Source organism: Emys orbicularis, chromosome 2 (assembly GCF_028017835.1).
Source record: "Emys orbicularis isolate rEmyOrb1 chromosome 2, rEmyOrb1.hap1, whole genome shotgun sequence".
In the NCBI taxonomy this organism is placed as follows: Eukaryota; Metazoa; Chordata; order Testudines; family Emydidae; genus Emys; species Emys orbicularis.
The window spans coordinates 105,391,620-105,409,773 of NC_088684.1; the positions used below are offsets into that span (position 1 = coordinate 105,391,620).

The window sequence follows — 18,154 nt, forward strand, 5'->3', positions numbered from 1 at the left end:
TCACACTCAGGCATCCACAGCCCCTCCCTGGTCACCGGAAGGGGACTCTTCGGGGTCGGAGCAGGACTTTAGCACCTCGCCAAGGCATCATCAACCTCAGGGGGCCCCGGAAATAGTCTTGGCCCCTACGGGGCCAGCATGGTAACAAGACCAAGGGCCCTATTGGAATGCATGGGGCATGCCAATGATGCCGGTACCGTTCTCACAGCAGTCTTCCCTTGCTGCATTGGAGAGGCAACCTCGGGCACCGATGTTACTGGAATCGGTGCGCAGAGCGGACTCTGACACTGGGGAAGAGGAGCAGCTGCCTGCTGCAAAGGAAGGGGAAGCGGCCCCAGTTCCTCCCCCAGTAGTAGTCATCCTCCTCATCTGACCAGGCAATTGCAAGGACCCTCGTGGGCCAGCCCACCCTTTAGGGAACACTAAGCTCTGCTGCGGAGGATGGCTTCGAATTTGGGCTTGGAGGTGGAGGAGATGGCCAAGCAATCCAAAGGTGGAGGACTCCCCGGGTGGACTTGATCATTTCCTGGCAGAACAGGAAATGTCACACATTCTGCTCAATTCAAGGATTGACAAGGGCTCCCTGTCGAAAGCCTTTTTGCTCCCGTGGTCAGGAGCTTTGATGTACGCCTTTCCACTGGTACCATTGATCCACAGGGTCCTGGTGAAGATCAAACAGGACAGGGCGAGGGTTATCCGGATCGCCCCAGCCTGGCCTCGTCAACACTGGTTTGGTGGCATGCTCCTGGACCTCTCGGTGGCTGCCGCTCTGCGACTGCCACTCTGGCCGAATCTTCTTCTCTCAGAACCACACCAGCCTGCTGCATCTGAACTTGGCAGCGCTGCACCTGTCAGTGTGGCTACTGCATGGCTAAACGCATAAGAACAGCAGTCCTTGGTCTGTATCCAGCAGGTTCTGATGAGCAGCAGGAAGCCCTGCACCAGAACCAGCTACCTGGCCAAACGGTAACAGTTCTCATGGTTGGCTGCGGACCAGAGTCTCGAACAGGCTTTGCTGCAGTTGATTCTGGACTATCTGCTGCATCTCAAACTTCAGGGCCTGTCTCTTTCGTCAATTAGATTCCACTTGGCCACTATTTCATCCTTCCACACTCCAGTACAAGGCAGGTCGGTCTTTGCGCATGACATGACAGTCTGGTTTCTTACCCTCACGTCCGGTACCCTGGCCCTCCTTGGGACCTGAATCTCATGCTGTCGCGGCTCATGGGCCCTCCCCCTTTCGAGCCTCTGGCTTCCTGTTGTCTTCTCCTCGTCTCTTGGAAAGTTTCTTTCCTGGTGGCGATCACATCTGCCCACTGGGTCTCTGAGCTTAGGGCACTTACCTCGGAGCCGCCCTATACAGTTTTCTACAAGGACAAGGTTCAGCTGCGTCCGCACCCAGCTTTCCTGCCCAAGATGGTTACAATTTTCATAGGCATATATTTGCCTGTCTTCTTTCCAAAACCTCATAAATTGGAGGAAGAGCGCAAATTGCATTCTCTGGACGTCAGAAGGGCTCTGGCCTTCCACATCGAAAAAATCAAGCCATTCCGTAAGTCGACACAGTTTGTCGTGGTGGCAGACAGGATGAAAGGTTGTCCAGTGTCCACCCAGCGGATGTCATCTTGGATCACTGCCTGCATCCGTTTCTGTTACGATCTGGTGAAAATGTCTCCGCCAGTGATTGTAACTGCCCATTCGACTAGGGCACAGGCCTCATTGGCGGCCTTCCTGGCCCAAGTGCCGATTCAGGACATCTGCAGGGCTGCTGCCTGGTCATCTATCTACACATTCTCGTCTCCTTACACGCTTTACCCAGCAGGCCCGAGATGATGCTGGATTCGGTAGAGCAGTGTTGCAAGCCGCACGACTGTGAACTCTGAGCCCACCTCCATGGATACTGCTTGTGACTCCTCTAGAATGGAATCGACATGAACGAGCATTTTAAGAAAAAACGGTTACCAACAATTCCCTGACTATAATGGTAGTTTAGAGGGACAATTTTTTTTTTTTTTTAATTGTTAGGGTTGGTGACAGCAGTTAAGTGGCCACTCTTTTTAGCAGGGATTATTTAAGATTCTTTTAAAAAGTCATTTATTTATATGCAAGCATCTTGACAATTGGCATCTTAATACAGAGGGGTTTTTTTTTTTTTTTTAAATTAGTAAATGTTAAGAGTGGAATTATAACAATTCTTGAGAGGAAGTAATTAAATGTTGTCTGAAAACCGTTGCAGATGGCATGCTGGACTTAAAGTAAAAATAAGATGACGTTAAACCCCAGCGAACACTAATAATAGAGTAAAAGATAGAGGCAGACTTGTTAGAAAATGGGTATAATTTACATGTGAAAGGTAAAAGCAGCACTGTGGTTTTTAAGTGACACTAAGAGACACCAAATATTTTAGCTTACTGAAGTGCGAGCACTTATGGCTGAAGTAAATATCGTGGAATTCATTTAAAAATGCATGTTCATCTGTAGAATTTCTAGTCTTAATTTACGTGCTCAAAGTGCATTTTTTGCTTTTAAGGTTTTGATAGTAGTCATTAAAATACTAAATCCATGGTAGCTTTCATGTCATATTTACACCAATGTGTTTAATATAGTCTACAATGGAACTAAGTGGAGAAGACAAGTCAAAACCCAACTTTACTAAGCATCTGTGTCTTTCAGTTCAGATGAATAAAATGACACATTTGGAAGGTCATAAATAAGCACTACTACCATAAGGCAGTCCCAGAAACACCCTGTATGCAGATGCTTAATTTTGTACAGGTAAATACTCCCACTGATGTTAATGGAACCACTCAACTGTATAAAGTGCACATGCCTACATGTTTTTAGGATCAAGGTCTAAATTAACAAAATACATGCAGTTGTTAGTGTCCAGCTGTCAGAATTAGTGTTCATTACTGTTCAAGTGACTAGAATTGTTTTTAATGCTGCTTTGCCAACATTATATCTCTTGCCACTGTTCTTAATGAGCAATGTAGTTTAAGAATGGCATTTGATTGATGTTTTTTTTTTTAAACCTTTCCTTAGCATCATTTTAGTTGTTGCCCTGATACCTGTACCAGTGTAGAAGGGTGTAAGATATTTGTTATCTTCAGAAGTGTGTTCACGCATCCTGGACATTAATACATGTAATCACTTCAGTGTGTAGGTACATGCACATGCATGTGTACAGAATTTTGTGCTCCCAGTTCTGAAAATATATTCCTGAAACTTGTGTGAGCAGAATTCAATAAACACAACTGAGATGCTGGAATTAGCATTTAATCTTTTATTCAACATAATCAGTGGAAACTGTAAAAATTGAAAAGTGTTTGTTTAATAAAATAAAAATACTATCTTCACTACAAGCCTCTAAGAAGTCTCTCGTGTTTTGTACTATTGTTTGGTGTGACGTCAGTGATGTAAAACCTATTATTCTTTACGTAGTAATAGTGCTCAATTAAGATTGAAAATATTGGAGAAATGTTGACAATGTCAAGCAGTCACTAGTGACTGTTTGTTTTTTTTCTTTTTTCTTTTTTTCTGTAAGTTCAGGATGTGCTGATATTAGTGTGAATATACATGAAAATGGATTAGAACATACATCCTCTATCCCTGCACTCTGTATGAACAGTAGGGAACTCAGACCACTTCTTTGCATCCCTTGTTTGCAGACAGAAATTTTGGTAGTCAGCTGTATTATTTCTGTGTATCATCTTCTCAGACTATATGAAAGTGACTTTCAGGCTATGCCTTCTGGTAAATGCTTCAGTTTGGGAAATAGATGAAAGCAAACTGTATTAGTGACACTATGGAAGGGCCATCTACCTCATCAACCAAAGAGAGACCACTACATTTATTTTATTGGCGCTAAGAAGTAAGCAGGATCATTTGATATCTGCTACGTATAATTAGATAAAGTGTAACTTCCTGCCAAGTCACATGCTTAAACTTCCAAACTAATTTGTACACCTGTAGTTTTGTTTTGTCATTCCCTTTCTGAAAGAGTTTGACTAAAAATATGAATACCATCAGAATCTTTCTGTTGGCTAGGGTGTTTATTTAATGAAAAATGAGTAGTCATGTATACTGAAAAGGATGCATATTTTGAACATTTGCCTTCCAACAGTTGTGTTGAGGGTACAAGTGGACTACTGCATTTTTCTAACTGTAAATAATAATCTCCAGTGCAGTTTCTTACCAAGATGGAATTTTTCAGATTGTATGTGACAGATTATCTGGCAAAGGGAGAAATACTACAGTGAATAGTCCCTGATGAGCTAACCAAACTCTTTTAGGCCCCTTTGAAAATCCCAGCTTATGTGAATGAATACAAAATTTGAGAATATAAGAGGGAAAGGATAGCATTTCTACTATATTGTCATATCTCCCATATTTTACATTGATAAATAGCATTCTGTTGGCAGGAGACTGCAGTGCCATGTTAATCACATCTCAACAAGGAATCAGTGACTTCTTGCAGTTTGAAATTAGGGCAGAATTATTTCTATAGCTTTGGAAAACTAAGGTGTTTTTCTACTGAGTATTCATATGAGGTGGTGGTGGTGGTGGTGATTTTTACTATTCAATTACTTTTCCCTTTTTAAAGAGTCCGTCTGGCTTTCAAATTTTGTGTTCTTTGAAGGGAGCACCTATATAGAATACAGCTTGACCTCTAGATGGCTTTCCTGAGAAGGTGGTGTAGATGTTTCACTTAAAGTTAATAAAAGTAGGCCTTGATCTTGCAGACATTTGTCCATGTGCATAATAGGCTCATGTGAGTATTCTCATTGAAGTTGAACATATGCATAAGTGTTCAGTCCGCGCTGTGACAGACCCAGACCAGTGGGATACAGGAGTCTGGTAGAGGGCAAATATACTGGTCACTGGATGAGTAGTTTTCTGTTCCCTGAGTGACCAGAGCAGGGGCTGCACTAGAGTAATCAGGAACCTGCTAGAACCAGTTAAAGCAGGCAGGCTAATTAGGACACCTGGGCTTTAAAAAGGAGCTCACTTCAGTTTGTGGTGCGAGTGTGAGGAGCTGGGAGCAAGAGGCGCAAGGAGCTGAGAGTGAGAGGGTGTGCTGTTGGAGGACTGAGGAGCACAAGCGTTATCAGACACCAGGAGGAAGGTCCTGTGGTGAGAATAAGGAAGGTGTTTGGAGGAGGCCCTGGGGAAGTAGCCCAGGGAATTGTAGCTGTCATGCGGCTGTTACAGGAGGCACTATAGACAGCTGCAGTCCACAGGGCCCTGGGCTGGAACCCGGAGTAGAGGGCGGGCCCAGGTTCCCCCCAAAACCTCCCAATTGATCTGGACTGTGGGTTCTTCCAGAGGGGAAGGTCTCTGGGCTGTTCCCCAACCCACATGGTGAATCTCTGAGGCAAGAAAATCCGCCAATAAGCGCAGGACCCACCAAGATAGAGGAGGAACTTTGTCACACTGGTGTCACGAGTGGGATCTTGGGGTGCACTGCGCGGCGGAAGAAGGAGGGTGATTTAAACAACAAAAACAAACAAAAAAAGGGAGAGGGTTTATTTTTTTTCACCACAATGGATGACGTAGTGCGGGCACTGATACAAGCTACGGCGGCCCAGCAGGAGGCTACCCGTGTCCAGGCAGCCGCCCAACAGGAGGCAGTGCGCCTGCAGGAAGAGACTAATCGCCTGCTGATGGACCAGGCTGCTCAAGACCGAGCTATGTTGCGGGAACTGGTAAACCAGGTAAAGTCCCTTACAGAGCTGAATCGCGGCCATGATGGGACGCGACTCATACGGGCCAGCCATTGGCTGCAGAAAATGACACGGGAGGATATTGTAGAGGCATACCTTCTGGCCTTTGAGAGGACAGCCCTACAAGAGGCCTGGCCCTCGAGATCAGTGGTCTGGTATCCTTACCCCATTCCTGTGTGGGGAGGCCCAGAAGGCCTACCATGATCTGCCTGAAGAGGCTGCGGCAGACTACTCCCAGCTGAAAGCAGAGATCCTGGCCAGATCTGGGGTAACGACAGCAGTGCGGGCCCAGCAGTATCACGGTTGGAGGTACCAGGAAGACAAAACCCCGCGGTCCCAATTGTATGACCTCATCCATCTCGCACAAAAGTGGTTGCAAACAGAGTCCCGGAGTCCGGAAGAGATACTAGCGGTTCTGGTCATCGACCGATACATGAGGGGACTACCACCAGACCTTCGTGCCTGGGTAAGCCAGAACGAACCCTCCACCTATGACGAGGTTGTTGCCCTGGTAGAGAGGCGAAGGACAGCGAGGGAGCTGACCCGATCAGTTAAGGAAGAGGCAACCCGGGTTAAACTAGCAGCACCAAGCCCTAAAGTTCGGGTGACTGGGCCACCAGGAGGGCCCAGGTGGAAAAAGAGAGAGGCTGAAGGCCCATCAGAGGCCACAAAGAGTCGGAGCACTGAGGGAGAAGAGGATCGTTATGTTAGACTGCCCAAACCAAGAGACCGGGGAACGCTTAGGGCTCCATACAGATGTTATGCCTGCGGGGAGTGGGGACACATAGCTGCACAGTGTCCCAATGCTGAGGAGCCTATGCAGTGTAACCTGGGGAACTGGGCAGATCCATGCTCCCTAATCCACCTTGTGGGGGTCTCACTAACCCCACATATGTATACCAGACCAGTGAAACTAAATGGGGTAGGGACCACGGCACTGGTTGATTCGGGGAGTGCTATCACGCTTATCTCAGGGAAGCTCGTGAAGCGTAGTTAGCTGCTGCCGGCTAAACGTACGGGGATAACATGTGTCCATGGGACAGTTAGTTACTACCCCACCATCCCAGTAAAAATCGAGATCCAAGGGAACACTACTGAGGTAGCAGCAGGTGTAGTCCCTAAACTCCCATACCCGGTGCTCATAGGGAGGGACTTCCCAGGGTTTGGAAACTTACTCCCAGTAGGGGGATTGGAGAAAGATGGGGACCCTAAAATTGGTGAGGCATCCACAGCAGACTGTCAACCCCCAATCTTCTCTGAAATATCCCCAGATTTGTTCTCCACTCCCAGACAGGGTAGAAAGACAAAAAGGGAAAGAAGGGCAGCTAAGGCCTTGGGAACCCAAATACTGACCCAAAGCCAGAGGGTCGTTCTTGTAGGTAGGCGGACCCGCGCAGCTGAAAAGGAGGCCACGCAGGAGGGAGAAGCACCTGAGTCTGACCCCCACCCTAATGCTTCTGAACCAGTAGAGGCAACAGAGACCTGGGCCCCTAGATCTTGGGCAGATTAGCCCCGGGAGAGGAAATTTTGGACGGGACCAGGCAGAAGACCCAAGGTATGACAACATTAGGAAGGAGGTGACTGAAATAGATGGGGTCCCCGTGGAAGGAAAAACCCAGGGACCAGGACCCTACTTCATAATGAAGAAGGATCTCTTATACCGGGTTGCACCAGTACAGGGGCAGAAAGTACAGCAGATCCTAGTACCTCAAAAACACCAGAACGCTGTATTAAGTCTTGCTCATAGTCATCTTTTTGGGGGGCATTTGGGGGTAGAGAAGACCCTGGCACGAGTCCTACGATGGTTCTTCTGGCCCGGAGTACATGAAGTGTGGAGGTACTGTGCCTCCTGCCCGGAGTGTCAGCTGCACAGTCCCCGTCCCCACTTGAGGGCACCTTTAGTACCCCTTCCCATCATAGAGGTCCCCTTCAAGCAAATAGCCATGGACCTAGTGGGACCCCTGGAGAAGACGGCTCGGGGCCACCAATATATACTTGTTGTTTTGGACTATGCTACTCGTTACCCAGAAGCCGTCCCCCTGCGAAACACGGCCTCTAAAACTATAGCCAAAGAGCTGGTGGGGATCTTTGCCCGAATGGGGCTACTGAAGGAGATATTAACTGACCAAGGAACCCCATTTATGTCGAAGCTAATGAAGGACCTCTGTACGCTGCTCCATATACATACCCTGAGAACTTCGGTATACCATCTGCAGACTGATGGGTTGGTAGAAAGGTTTAACCGAACCCTCAAGGCTATGATAAAGAAGGTGGTAAGTCGGGACGGGAAGGATTGGGACACCCTACTACCCTACCTTATGTTCGCTATCCGGGAGGTATCACAGGACTCAACTGGGTTTTCCCCCTTCGAGTTGTTATACGGGCGTCACCCCCGTGGCATACTAGATATCGCCAAAGAGATCTGGGAAGAGGAACCCAATGAGGGGAGAAATATAATAGAGCATGTAATGCAGATGCGAGACCGGATAGCCCGGGTTACCCCTATTGTACAGGAACATTTGGAGAAGGCACAGGAGGCCCAGCGAACCCATTACAATCGCCAGGCAAAAGTGCGACAGTTCCAACCAGGGGAGCGGGTTATGGTGTTGGTACCCACGGCAGAAAGCAAGCTTCTGGCCCAATGGCAGGGGCCCTATGAGGTGGTTGAACCCGTGGGGGAAGTAACCTACAAGGTGCGGCAGCCAGGACGCCGAAAACAAGAACAGATTTATCACGTTAACCTTCTGAAACCCTGGCATGCACAAGAGGCATGCACAACAGTCCAAAAAGACCTAACCTAGGAAAACAAGCCTTCCAAACAGGTGAGAGTGTCTCCCGATTTAACACCAGACCAGAAGAATGAGGTGTCTGAGATGATCTTCCGGAACCAAGATATGTTCTCTACAAAACCGGGTCGAACAACCGAGACATATCACCACATCGTCACGAACCCTGGGGCCAGAGTAACAATGAGGCCCTATTGGGTGCCAGCGGCAAAAAGGGAGGAAATAAAAGCAGAAGTAAAAAAAATGCTGGAGTTGGGGATCATCGAAGAATCCCACAGTCAGTGGTCCAGCCCAATCGTGCTGGTGCCCAAACCTGATGGCACCACAAGATTTTGCAACGACTTCCAGCGACTAAACGAAGTATCCCAGTTCGACGCGTACCCCATACCTTGCATAGATGAGCTAGTGGACCGTCTGGGTAATGCCCGGTACTTGACTACCCTAGACTAGACAAAGGGGTACTGGCAGATTCCCCTTGCAGAAGGCGCAAAGGAAAAGACTGCGTTCTGTACACCAGAGGGTCTTTTTCAATATACTGTCCTCCCTTTTGGACTACATGGGGCCCCAGCTACCTTCCAGCACCTCATGGACAAGCTATTACGCCCGCATAACAGTTATGCTGCTGCCTACTTGGACGATGTGGTCATTCATACCCCAGACTGGGAAACCCACCTGGAGAAGGTGGAGGCAGTCCTCGATACTTTCAGGCGAGCTGCCCTTACAGCAAACCCTGCCAAGTGAGCTGTAGGGTTTACAGAGGCCAAATATCTTGGCTACATTGTGGGAAACTGTCTGGTAAAACTCCAAGTGAACAAGTTAGAGGCCATCCAAAATTGGCCCCGACCAAGGCGCAAGAAACAAGTCCGGGCGTTCCTAGGTGTGGTGGGGTATTACCGACGATTTATCCCCCACTTTGCCACAAGGGCAAGCCCCCTGACAGACCTAGTGAAAGCCCGTGGACCTGATCTGGTGAGATGGTCTGACGCAGCAGAGGAAGCATTCACAGACCTACGGACTGCCCTCTGCAGTAACCCTGAACTGATAGCCCCTGATTTCACCGAGGAGTTTATCCTGCAGACAGATGCATCGGAAGTAAAGTTGGGGGCCGTTCTATCACAGATGGTCGGGGAGGAGGAACACCCAATTCTATACCTCAGTCGGAAACTCCTTCCAAGGGAACAAAAATATGCAGTGGTGGAGAGAGAATGCCTCGCTGTAAAATGGGCCATGGAAACATTGCGCTACTACCTGCTCGGGCGCAGATTTGTCCTTGTGACCGACCATGCTCCTCTTCAATGGATGCAGCGGAACAAGGAGAAGAACACAAGGGTGACCAGATGGTTCTTATCCCTCCAACCTTTCCAGTTCCGTGTGCAACACAGAGCAGGGAGCCGTCATGGCAACGCCGATGGCTTGTCACGTGTGCACTGTCTGGCGTCCCAAGCTGCCCAACCCCTTGGCGTTGAGCAGGGAGGAGGGATATGTGACAGACCCAGACCAGTGGGATACAGGAGTCTGGTAGAGGGCAACTATACTGGTCACTGGATGAGTAGTTTTCTGTTCCCTGAGTGACCAGAGAAGGGGCCGCACTAGAGTAATCAGGAATCTGCTAGAACCAGTTAAGGCAGGCAGGCTAATTAGGACACCTGGAGTCAATTAAGAAGAAGCTGCTAGAATCAATTGAGGCAGGCTAATCAGGGCACCTGGGCTTTAAAAAGGAGCTCACTTCAGTTTGTGGTGCGAGTGTGAGGAGCTGGGAGCAAGAGGCACAAGGAGCTGAGAGTGAGAGCTGCTGGAGGACTGAGGAGCACAAGTGTTATCAGACACCAGGAGGAAGGTCCTGTGGTGAGAATAAGGAAGGTGTTTGGAGGAGGCCCTGGGGAAGTAGCCCAGGGAATTGTAGCTGTCATGCAGCTGTTACAGGAGGCACTATAGACAGCTGCAGTCCACAGGGCCCTGGGCTGGAACCCGGAGTAGAGGGCGGGCCCAGGTTCCCCCCAAAACCTCCCAATTGACCTGGACTGTGGGTTCTTCCAGAGGGGAAGGTCTCTGGGCTGTTCCCGAACCCACATGGTGAATCTCTGAGGCAAGAAAATCCACCAATAAGCGCAGGACCCACCAAGATAGAGGAGGAACTTTGTCACAGCGCGTATACATTTCTTGTGCATCAAAGCTTAACAAGGCACAGTTAGTTTGTCTTGTTGCTCTGGCTGTTGAGAGCATATGGTTAATTTCATAAATGTATACAGCTTCCCAGAACTGTGTATTGATATTGGTGCCCTAACTGGTGGTGACAATTTGAAATAGCTAATGATTTAAGACAGACTTGCAAAGTTGTTTTCATCTTTGGTGAGCAATTCTTGTTGCTGTGGATGACATTAAGGGTCATACCCAGGGCATGCTTATGATTCCAAACTTCTGTTATGAATCTTGGGATCTTAGGCAGCTGACACAAGCTTGGGCCGTGCTGAGGCCAGTGTAGCTTGTCACAGGTCCAGTGTGGCATAGAGAGGCTGTAGGATCGGAAGCACAATGATGACTTAAAATGGTTTGCAGAATAGCTAAACATTTGACTCACAGGAAACAGATTCCACAGTTCCTTCTTAGTGAGATTACACTAAACCAAAAAATAGTGAATTTAATTAAGAGCTGTGAAAATCTCCTGCTGTTTCCTGTTTGTGCCTGCAACTCTATTTTCCTGTCTTGAGAGATGTCAAGATTTTTCCTTTTGGAATTTGTCATTAAAACAGCAATCCTCTTGCAATTACACAGGTGCTCAATCCATATCAATGGATGTTTTGACATTTCAGGTATTTAAAAACATTCCTTTGTAATTTTCTTGTGTAATTTATATATGCTGATTAAGCTAAGGCAGTAGTAAAAATCAGTAAACTCTACTTTGGACTATAAATACACCATGCAAAAAAGTCTGGGTGATTTCCAAAGTGCAGACTAACATCAGTGAAAAGTTAGCAAGTCCTGGTGACCAGGTCACAGAATTAGACTCCATCAGTGCTGTTGCAAACCTCTTAAAATCTCTGATTGTAGATTAAACAAATACTTTGATCTCAAAGGGTACAAACACCACCTGCAGCAATTAGAGAGCTGACTGAGGATTTGAAATGTAAGAGTAGTTGGTTTTATAGATAAACTCTCAAGGCGCTATATGAGATTTTTTTCAAACTTCATGACAGTATGGGGTAACAGCATCTCCTGTCTTGGAAGCTGTCTACTTCATCTAGAGTGCAATTTTTCTCAATGGCTGCTCAGAAAGAAGACTGGGAAGGAGGGACCAAGATTCCATTTTATAACAAAATCTTAAGAACAGTCAGACTGAGAATAAAAGCAGTCATGAGACTTGCTTCTCTGTACCAGGAATATACAATTGGTATTATTCAGGCATATCATAAATTGTGCTAAGCCAGAGGTGAGCAAACTACGGCCCGAGGGCCACATCTGACCCGTGGGACAGGAGAGCTGGCTGTATTTTAAAGAATCCTTATTGCGGTTGCAGGAAAAAAACATCCCGATGTGTAGAAAGAATAGTAAATATGGCAGGCGACCAGCTTGGCTAAACAGTGAAATCCTTGCTGAACTTAAACGCAAAAAAGAAGCTTACAAGAAGTGGAAGATTGGACAAATGACCAGGGAGGAGTATAAAACTATTGCTCAGGCATGCAGGAATGAAATCAGGAAGGCCAAATCACACTTGGAGTTGCAGCTAGCAAGAGATGTTAAGAGTAACAAGAAAGGTTTCTTCAGGTATGTTAGCAACAAGAAGAAAGTCAAGGAAAGTGTGGGCCCCTTACTGAATGTGGGAGGCAACCTAGTGACCGAGGATGTGGAAAAAGCTAATGTACTCAATGATTTTTTTGCCTCTGTCTTCACAAACAAGGTCAGCTCCCAGACTGCTGCACTGGGCAGCACAATATGGGGAGAAGGTGACCAGCCCTATGTGGAGAAAGAAGTGGTTCGGGACTATTTAGAAAAACTGGATGTGCACAAGTCCATGGGGCCGGATGCGCTGCATCCGAGGGTGCTAAAGGAGTTGGCGGATGAGATTGCAGAGCCATTAGCCATTATTTTTGAAAACTCATGGCGATCGGGGGAGGTCCCGGATGACTGGAAAAAGGCTAATGTAGTGCCCATCTTTAAAAAAGGGAAGAAGGAGGATCCGGGGAACTACAGGCCAGTCAGCCTCACCTCAGTCCCTGGAAAAATCATGGAACAGGTCCTCAAGGAATCAATTATGAAACACTTAGAGGAGAGGAAAGTGATCAGGAACAGTCAGCATGGATTCACCAAAGGGAAGTCGTGCCTGACTAACCTAATTGCCTTCTATGATGAGATAACTGGCTCTGTGGATGAGGGGAAAGCAGTGGATGTGTTATTCCTTGACTTTAGCAAAGCTTTTGATACAGTCTCCCACAGTATTCTTGCCGCCAAGTTAAAGAAATATGGGCTGGATGAATGGACTGTAAGGTGGATAGAAAGCTGGCTAGATCGTCGGGCTCAACGGGTAGTGATCAATGGCTCCATGTCTAGTTGGCAGCCGGTTTCAAGCGGAGTGCCCCAAGGGTCGGTCCTGGGGCCGGTTTTGTTTAATATCTTTATTAATGATCTGGAGGATGGTGTGGACTGCACTCTCAGCAAGTTTGCAGATGACACTAAACTAGGAGGCGTGGTAGATACACTAGAGGGTAGGGATCGGATACAGAGGGACCTAGACAAATTAGAGGATTGGGCCAAAAAAAACCTGATGAGGTTCAACAAGGATAAGTGCAGAGTCCTGCACTTAGGACGGAAGAATCCCATGCACTGCTACAGACTAGGGACCGAATGGCTAGGTAGCAGTTCTGGAGAAAAGGACCTAGGGGTCACAGTGGACGAGAAGCTGGATATGAGTCAACAGTGTGCTCTTGTTGCCAAGAAGGCTAACGGCATTTTGGGCTGTATAAGTAGGGGCATTGCCAGCAGATCGAGGAACGTGATCGTTCCCCTTTATTCGACATTGGTGAGGCCTCATCTGGAATACTGTGTCCAATTTTGGGCCCCACACTACAAGAAGGATGTGGAAAAATTGGAAAGAGTCCAGCGGAGGGCAACAAAAATGATTAGGGGTCTGGAGCACATGACTTATGAGGAGAGGCTGAGGGAACTGGGATTGTTTAGTCTCCAGAAGAGAAGAATGAGGGGGGATTTGATAGCAGCCTTCAACTACCTGAAGGGAGGTTCCAAAGAGGATGGAGCTCGGCTGTTCTCAGTGGTGGCAGATGACAGAACAAGGAGCAATGGTCTCAAGTTGCAGTGGGGGAGGTCCAGGTTGGATATTAGGAAACACTATTTCACTAGGAGGGTGGTGAAGCACTGGAATGCGTTACCTAGGGAGGTGGTGGAGTCTCCTTCCTTGGAGGTTTTTAAGGCCCGGCTTGACAAAGCCCTGGCTGGGATGATTTAGTTGGGAATTGGTCCTGCTTTGAGCAGGGGGTTGGACTAGATGACCTCTTGAGGTCCCTTCCAACCCTGATATTCTATGATTCTATGATTCTATGACTCTCCTGCCTGGCCCCTAAGCTCTTGGCCTGGGAGGCTAGCCCCAGGCCCCTCCCCCGCAGCCTCAGCTCACAGTGCTCTGTGCTGCGTGGTGGCGTGGCTGGCTCCCACTGGGCCGCGCAGCTGCCTGTCCTGCTGCTCTGGGCGGCATGGCTGTAGCGCCGCCAGCCACCAGTGCTCCCGGCAGCGCAGTAAGGGGGCAGGGAGTGGGGGGGTTGGATAGAGGGCAGGGGAGATTGGGGTAGTGGTGGTCAGGGGTTGGGGGTGTGGATAGGGGTCAGGGTGGTCAGAGGGCAGGGAACGGGGTTGAATGGGGGTAGGGGTCACGGGGGGGCAGTCAGGGAGGAGGAGGAGGGGTTGGATGGGGTGGAGGAGGGCAGTCAGGGACAGAGAGAAGGGGTGGTTGGATGGGGCAGGGGTCCGAGGGGGGCAGTCAGGAATGAGAGGAGGGGTTGGATGCAGCGGAGGTTCCGGGGGCGGTCAGAGGACAGGGAACGGGGGGTGCGTGGATGGGGCAGGGGTCCTGGGGGGGCCGTCAGGGAACAGGGGGGGTTGGATGGGGCAGGAGTCCCAGGGACGAGAAGCAGGGGGAGTTGGATAGGGGGCGGAGGGCCGGGTGACGCCTGGCTGTTTGGGGAGGCACAGCCTCCCCTAACCGGCCCTCCATACAATTTTGGAAATCCGATGTGGCCCTCAGGCCAAAAAGTTTGCCCGCCCCTGTGCTAAACTCTAGAGATGTTAAATCTATAGAGCCCCTGCATAGATACAAAATTTGTATCCACCAACATGGTCCACAGACATGGATATCCGTGGATATAAAGTGGATATCCACAGATTTGCTGAGCTTTATAAATTCACATTATGCTTTGAAAATTAATTTGTCAATGGCTGCTATCAGAACTCAAACCATTTCACAAATGTTAAGCTTTGCAACATTATGACTCTCTCCTGGGTGATACATAGCAATATTCTCAGTGAGGAAACTGAGGTCAGACTGAATGATGTGTCCAACTGCAAATTTCAAATTGGTAATGTCCAAGTCAGGACTAGAATCCAAGTCTCTTGTCCTCAGGATCATATTTTACAAAGGAGGTAATATCTTGCAAGGTTAAATATTTGTTTTGCAGTGCAGGGGTACGTGATTGTGCTTGCAAAGGCTTACTTTGGAAAACCTGAGGTGATTGTTGGGGGATAGAGAAGATGAAAGCTCTTCACCTTTAGAAGTCTGGTAGTGTCTTGAAGGCATTGGGGCTTCTTGTGTATAACTATAGTGTTCACTGATAACTTAATTTGTGTATATGTACAAATGAGCTCTAAGGGGAAAGATATTCAAAGGCACAAATGTCAGTTACATTCCTTACTTTAAATAGTATGTAGGTGCCCAATTGCCATTTGTGCCTTCTGAAAATTGACCCCCTGTGTTCTTAGTTGCACAATATAATAAATATATCTGAGAACCTCCTCTTTGGGTTTTATGTAGTTTATTTAATGTAATTATCCAGTGAATATAATTGTCTATCCTCTTTTTTTTTTTTTTTTTTTTCCTGCCATGTTCTTCAGCCTTAAAATGTTAGCACCAGTAAGAGTCATAGCTGGCAGCAGGAGAAAACTATTGGAAAAGGATGGAGTTGGGACCTAGCTGTATCTCTCAGCTATGCCAGACATTGAATAAAAATGTTATGTCCCCAAATACAGAAGTACATTGGATTGAAAGCTCCCACTGGTGCTAGAGCCACACTTACTTTCAGCTGTACGTCTGTTGACTCAACATATAGTCTCTTTTATGAGGTAGTAAAATGAAATATTTGGGCTGCTAGAAGTTCAGATTGTTGAATCAAAACGGTAAGGGTAGAACAGTGTGTGTGTGACTTTATAACTGAGTTCCCCAGCATCTTTTCTAGTTTACCTGCTAGCCCAATTCTTCTCTCATCCCTGTATAAAATTGGGAGTAACTCTGTTGAAAACAAAGGAGTTACAGCAGTATAAATCTAGTGTGAGAAGAGAATCAGGGACATGGTATACAGCTTTTATTTCAGTGCCAGGTAAATGGGTATATTTCTTCTGCACTATAATAAGTATTTTACTGTGGATGATGCTTTCTGTGTAAATGGATTGTCCTGGATATTTCATTGGTGCATTGACAACATTGTATTGCTCTCAAAATTTGTCAGTATAAGAATACAACTTGAAATATGGCCTTCATGCTTACCACTTTGGATAGTTGGGTTCCCAGGAGACAGAACGGAGCTACAGAAATCAAATACTGGAACAGGCTAATTTGTCAGTCCTTCTTTAAAAAAAAAAAAAAAAAAAATCACAATAATAACCAAAAACATCTAAACTAACTAATGATAAATATAAAATGTTTTGACAGGCCCAAACTAGCAGTTAGCACAGGTTGACATTGTATTTCAGCTCCACCTTGCTCTAAGGTAAAATGTTTTTGTACCGTTTCCCATGTTGTAATCAATACATAATACTTAAGTAGAACAGGTGGTGGTAATAAACTCATGCCACTCTTGGACAGCATTACTCTTTTTGAAATACAGTGGATCTATGATGGTGTACGTAGAGGCAGTGGAGGACTTTGCCAATGTGCTTCAGCTCTGTAGCACTGAGGTCTGCACCTGTTAACAAACAGTTCTCCATTTCAGGAGAGACTTTATCTTGGTTCATTGTACCCTATTACAGCCATTGCTACAATAGGGAGTGTAGCACTAGTACACTACTTACTTGGTTTTCTTTTTTCTAGTTTAAATACATACTCTATTTAAAATGGTCTGGTATTGCTAGCAATGTATTTCTGTAATACACAAGCCATCACAATTTGCACTTGTTGGAGACAGAGGCGCCAAGGAACGAATAGCCATGGAGACGGATACAATATCTGTCTTCTCCAGGATGACGTGAGGAAGCTTGTATTGACATCTTCCTGTACTGTCAATGTGTTTGGATAAATAAATTCTGCCCTCCAAGGCTGTCAAACATTTCATACTGACTACATTCACAAAACAGCATTGTTTTCTTGTTCAGTCAGGCCAATGTAAAGGAAAATAAGATTTGAAAAGCACAAACTCCCAGTATTACCCATGCTATAGATGAAAGTGTATCCAAAGGCCTTAATAGTCTCCAGTGTTGTAATAAGACCTCTCTCTCTCTCTCTCTCTCTCTCTCTCGTAATAGACAGAATAATTCACATTATTTACGAGCACTTGAGATCCATGTGATGATTACTTTGTTTGCTTTGACGCACAAGCAAAAAAGATTACCGTTGCTAGTCTATTGATTCAAGGTCAAGAATAAGTGGGGAGGGTTTAACATTGGCTTTAACAGCCAATATCCCTCCTCTTTTCTTCATGTCTCTTTTTTTTTTTTTTTTTTTTTAAAGCTCTTGTCCCTCCCAACAAAACCACAATCTACTTTTAATTTTGAATTTCTCTCCTTCAATCCATGTGTCTACAATATTAATGTTTTAATGAAAGTGTGTGCATGGTTTCTTTGAGATCTTCGAGCTCTGGTCAAGTGTAGGTAGTCTCTTGGTCTATCCAAGGCCGTGATCAAGTGTCTTGATGTTTTCGGTCTTTTGGCCTCGAGATGAAAACCTTGTCTTTGTTTCTGGGACCTTGAAGTGAAAAAATTCTCTAAGTTATAGCTGTTGTTCTTGATGTAATAAACATTTTCTCAGAATGCTGGGGAGGAAGGGCTTATCTTCACTAGAAAGCTTTACCAGCAAAAGTTCCGCCAGCATAGCGCTACCTACAAAACTATTTGGAAGATTGTGTTAGCACCTGGCTGATTTATGCCAGTACCTGGTCCACACACCTTCAGATTGTATTGGCAAAAGACATGTTGCACTGTGGATAGGCATTCCAGTGTCCTGACGAGCTTTCTGTATTTATAACTTTTAAATTGGTATAGACAGTTTGAATATGCAGATTTTTGTGGGGGGAGGGGAGAAGAATACAGTGAGAAAGAGGCGGTGTAGTGATCAATTGTTCCAATTCCAGACACATCAGATTGTTCCAGGTATTCAAAGGAGGGCATAGCAGTACTTCAGTGAAGCTGTAGCTCTTCCGTAACCATACACTTCAT

The 18,154-nt window shown here is 46.5% G+C and overlaps 1 protein-coding gene across 1 annotated transcript in view; it reads left to right on the forward strand.

Moving 5' to 3' along the window:
• The window catches only part of CTDP1 (CTD phosphatase subunit 1), a 178,368-nt gene that overhangs the window by 53,545 nt on the left and 106,669 nt on the right, over positions 1-18,154 (forward strand). The window lies entirely within an intron of this gene.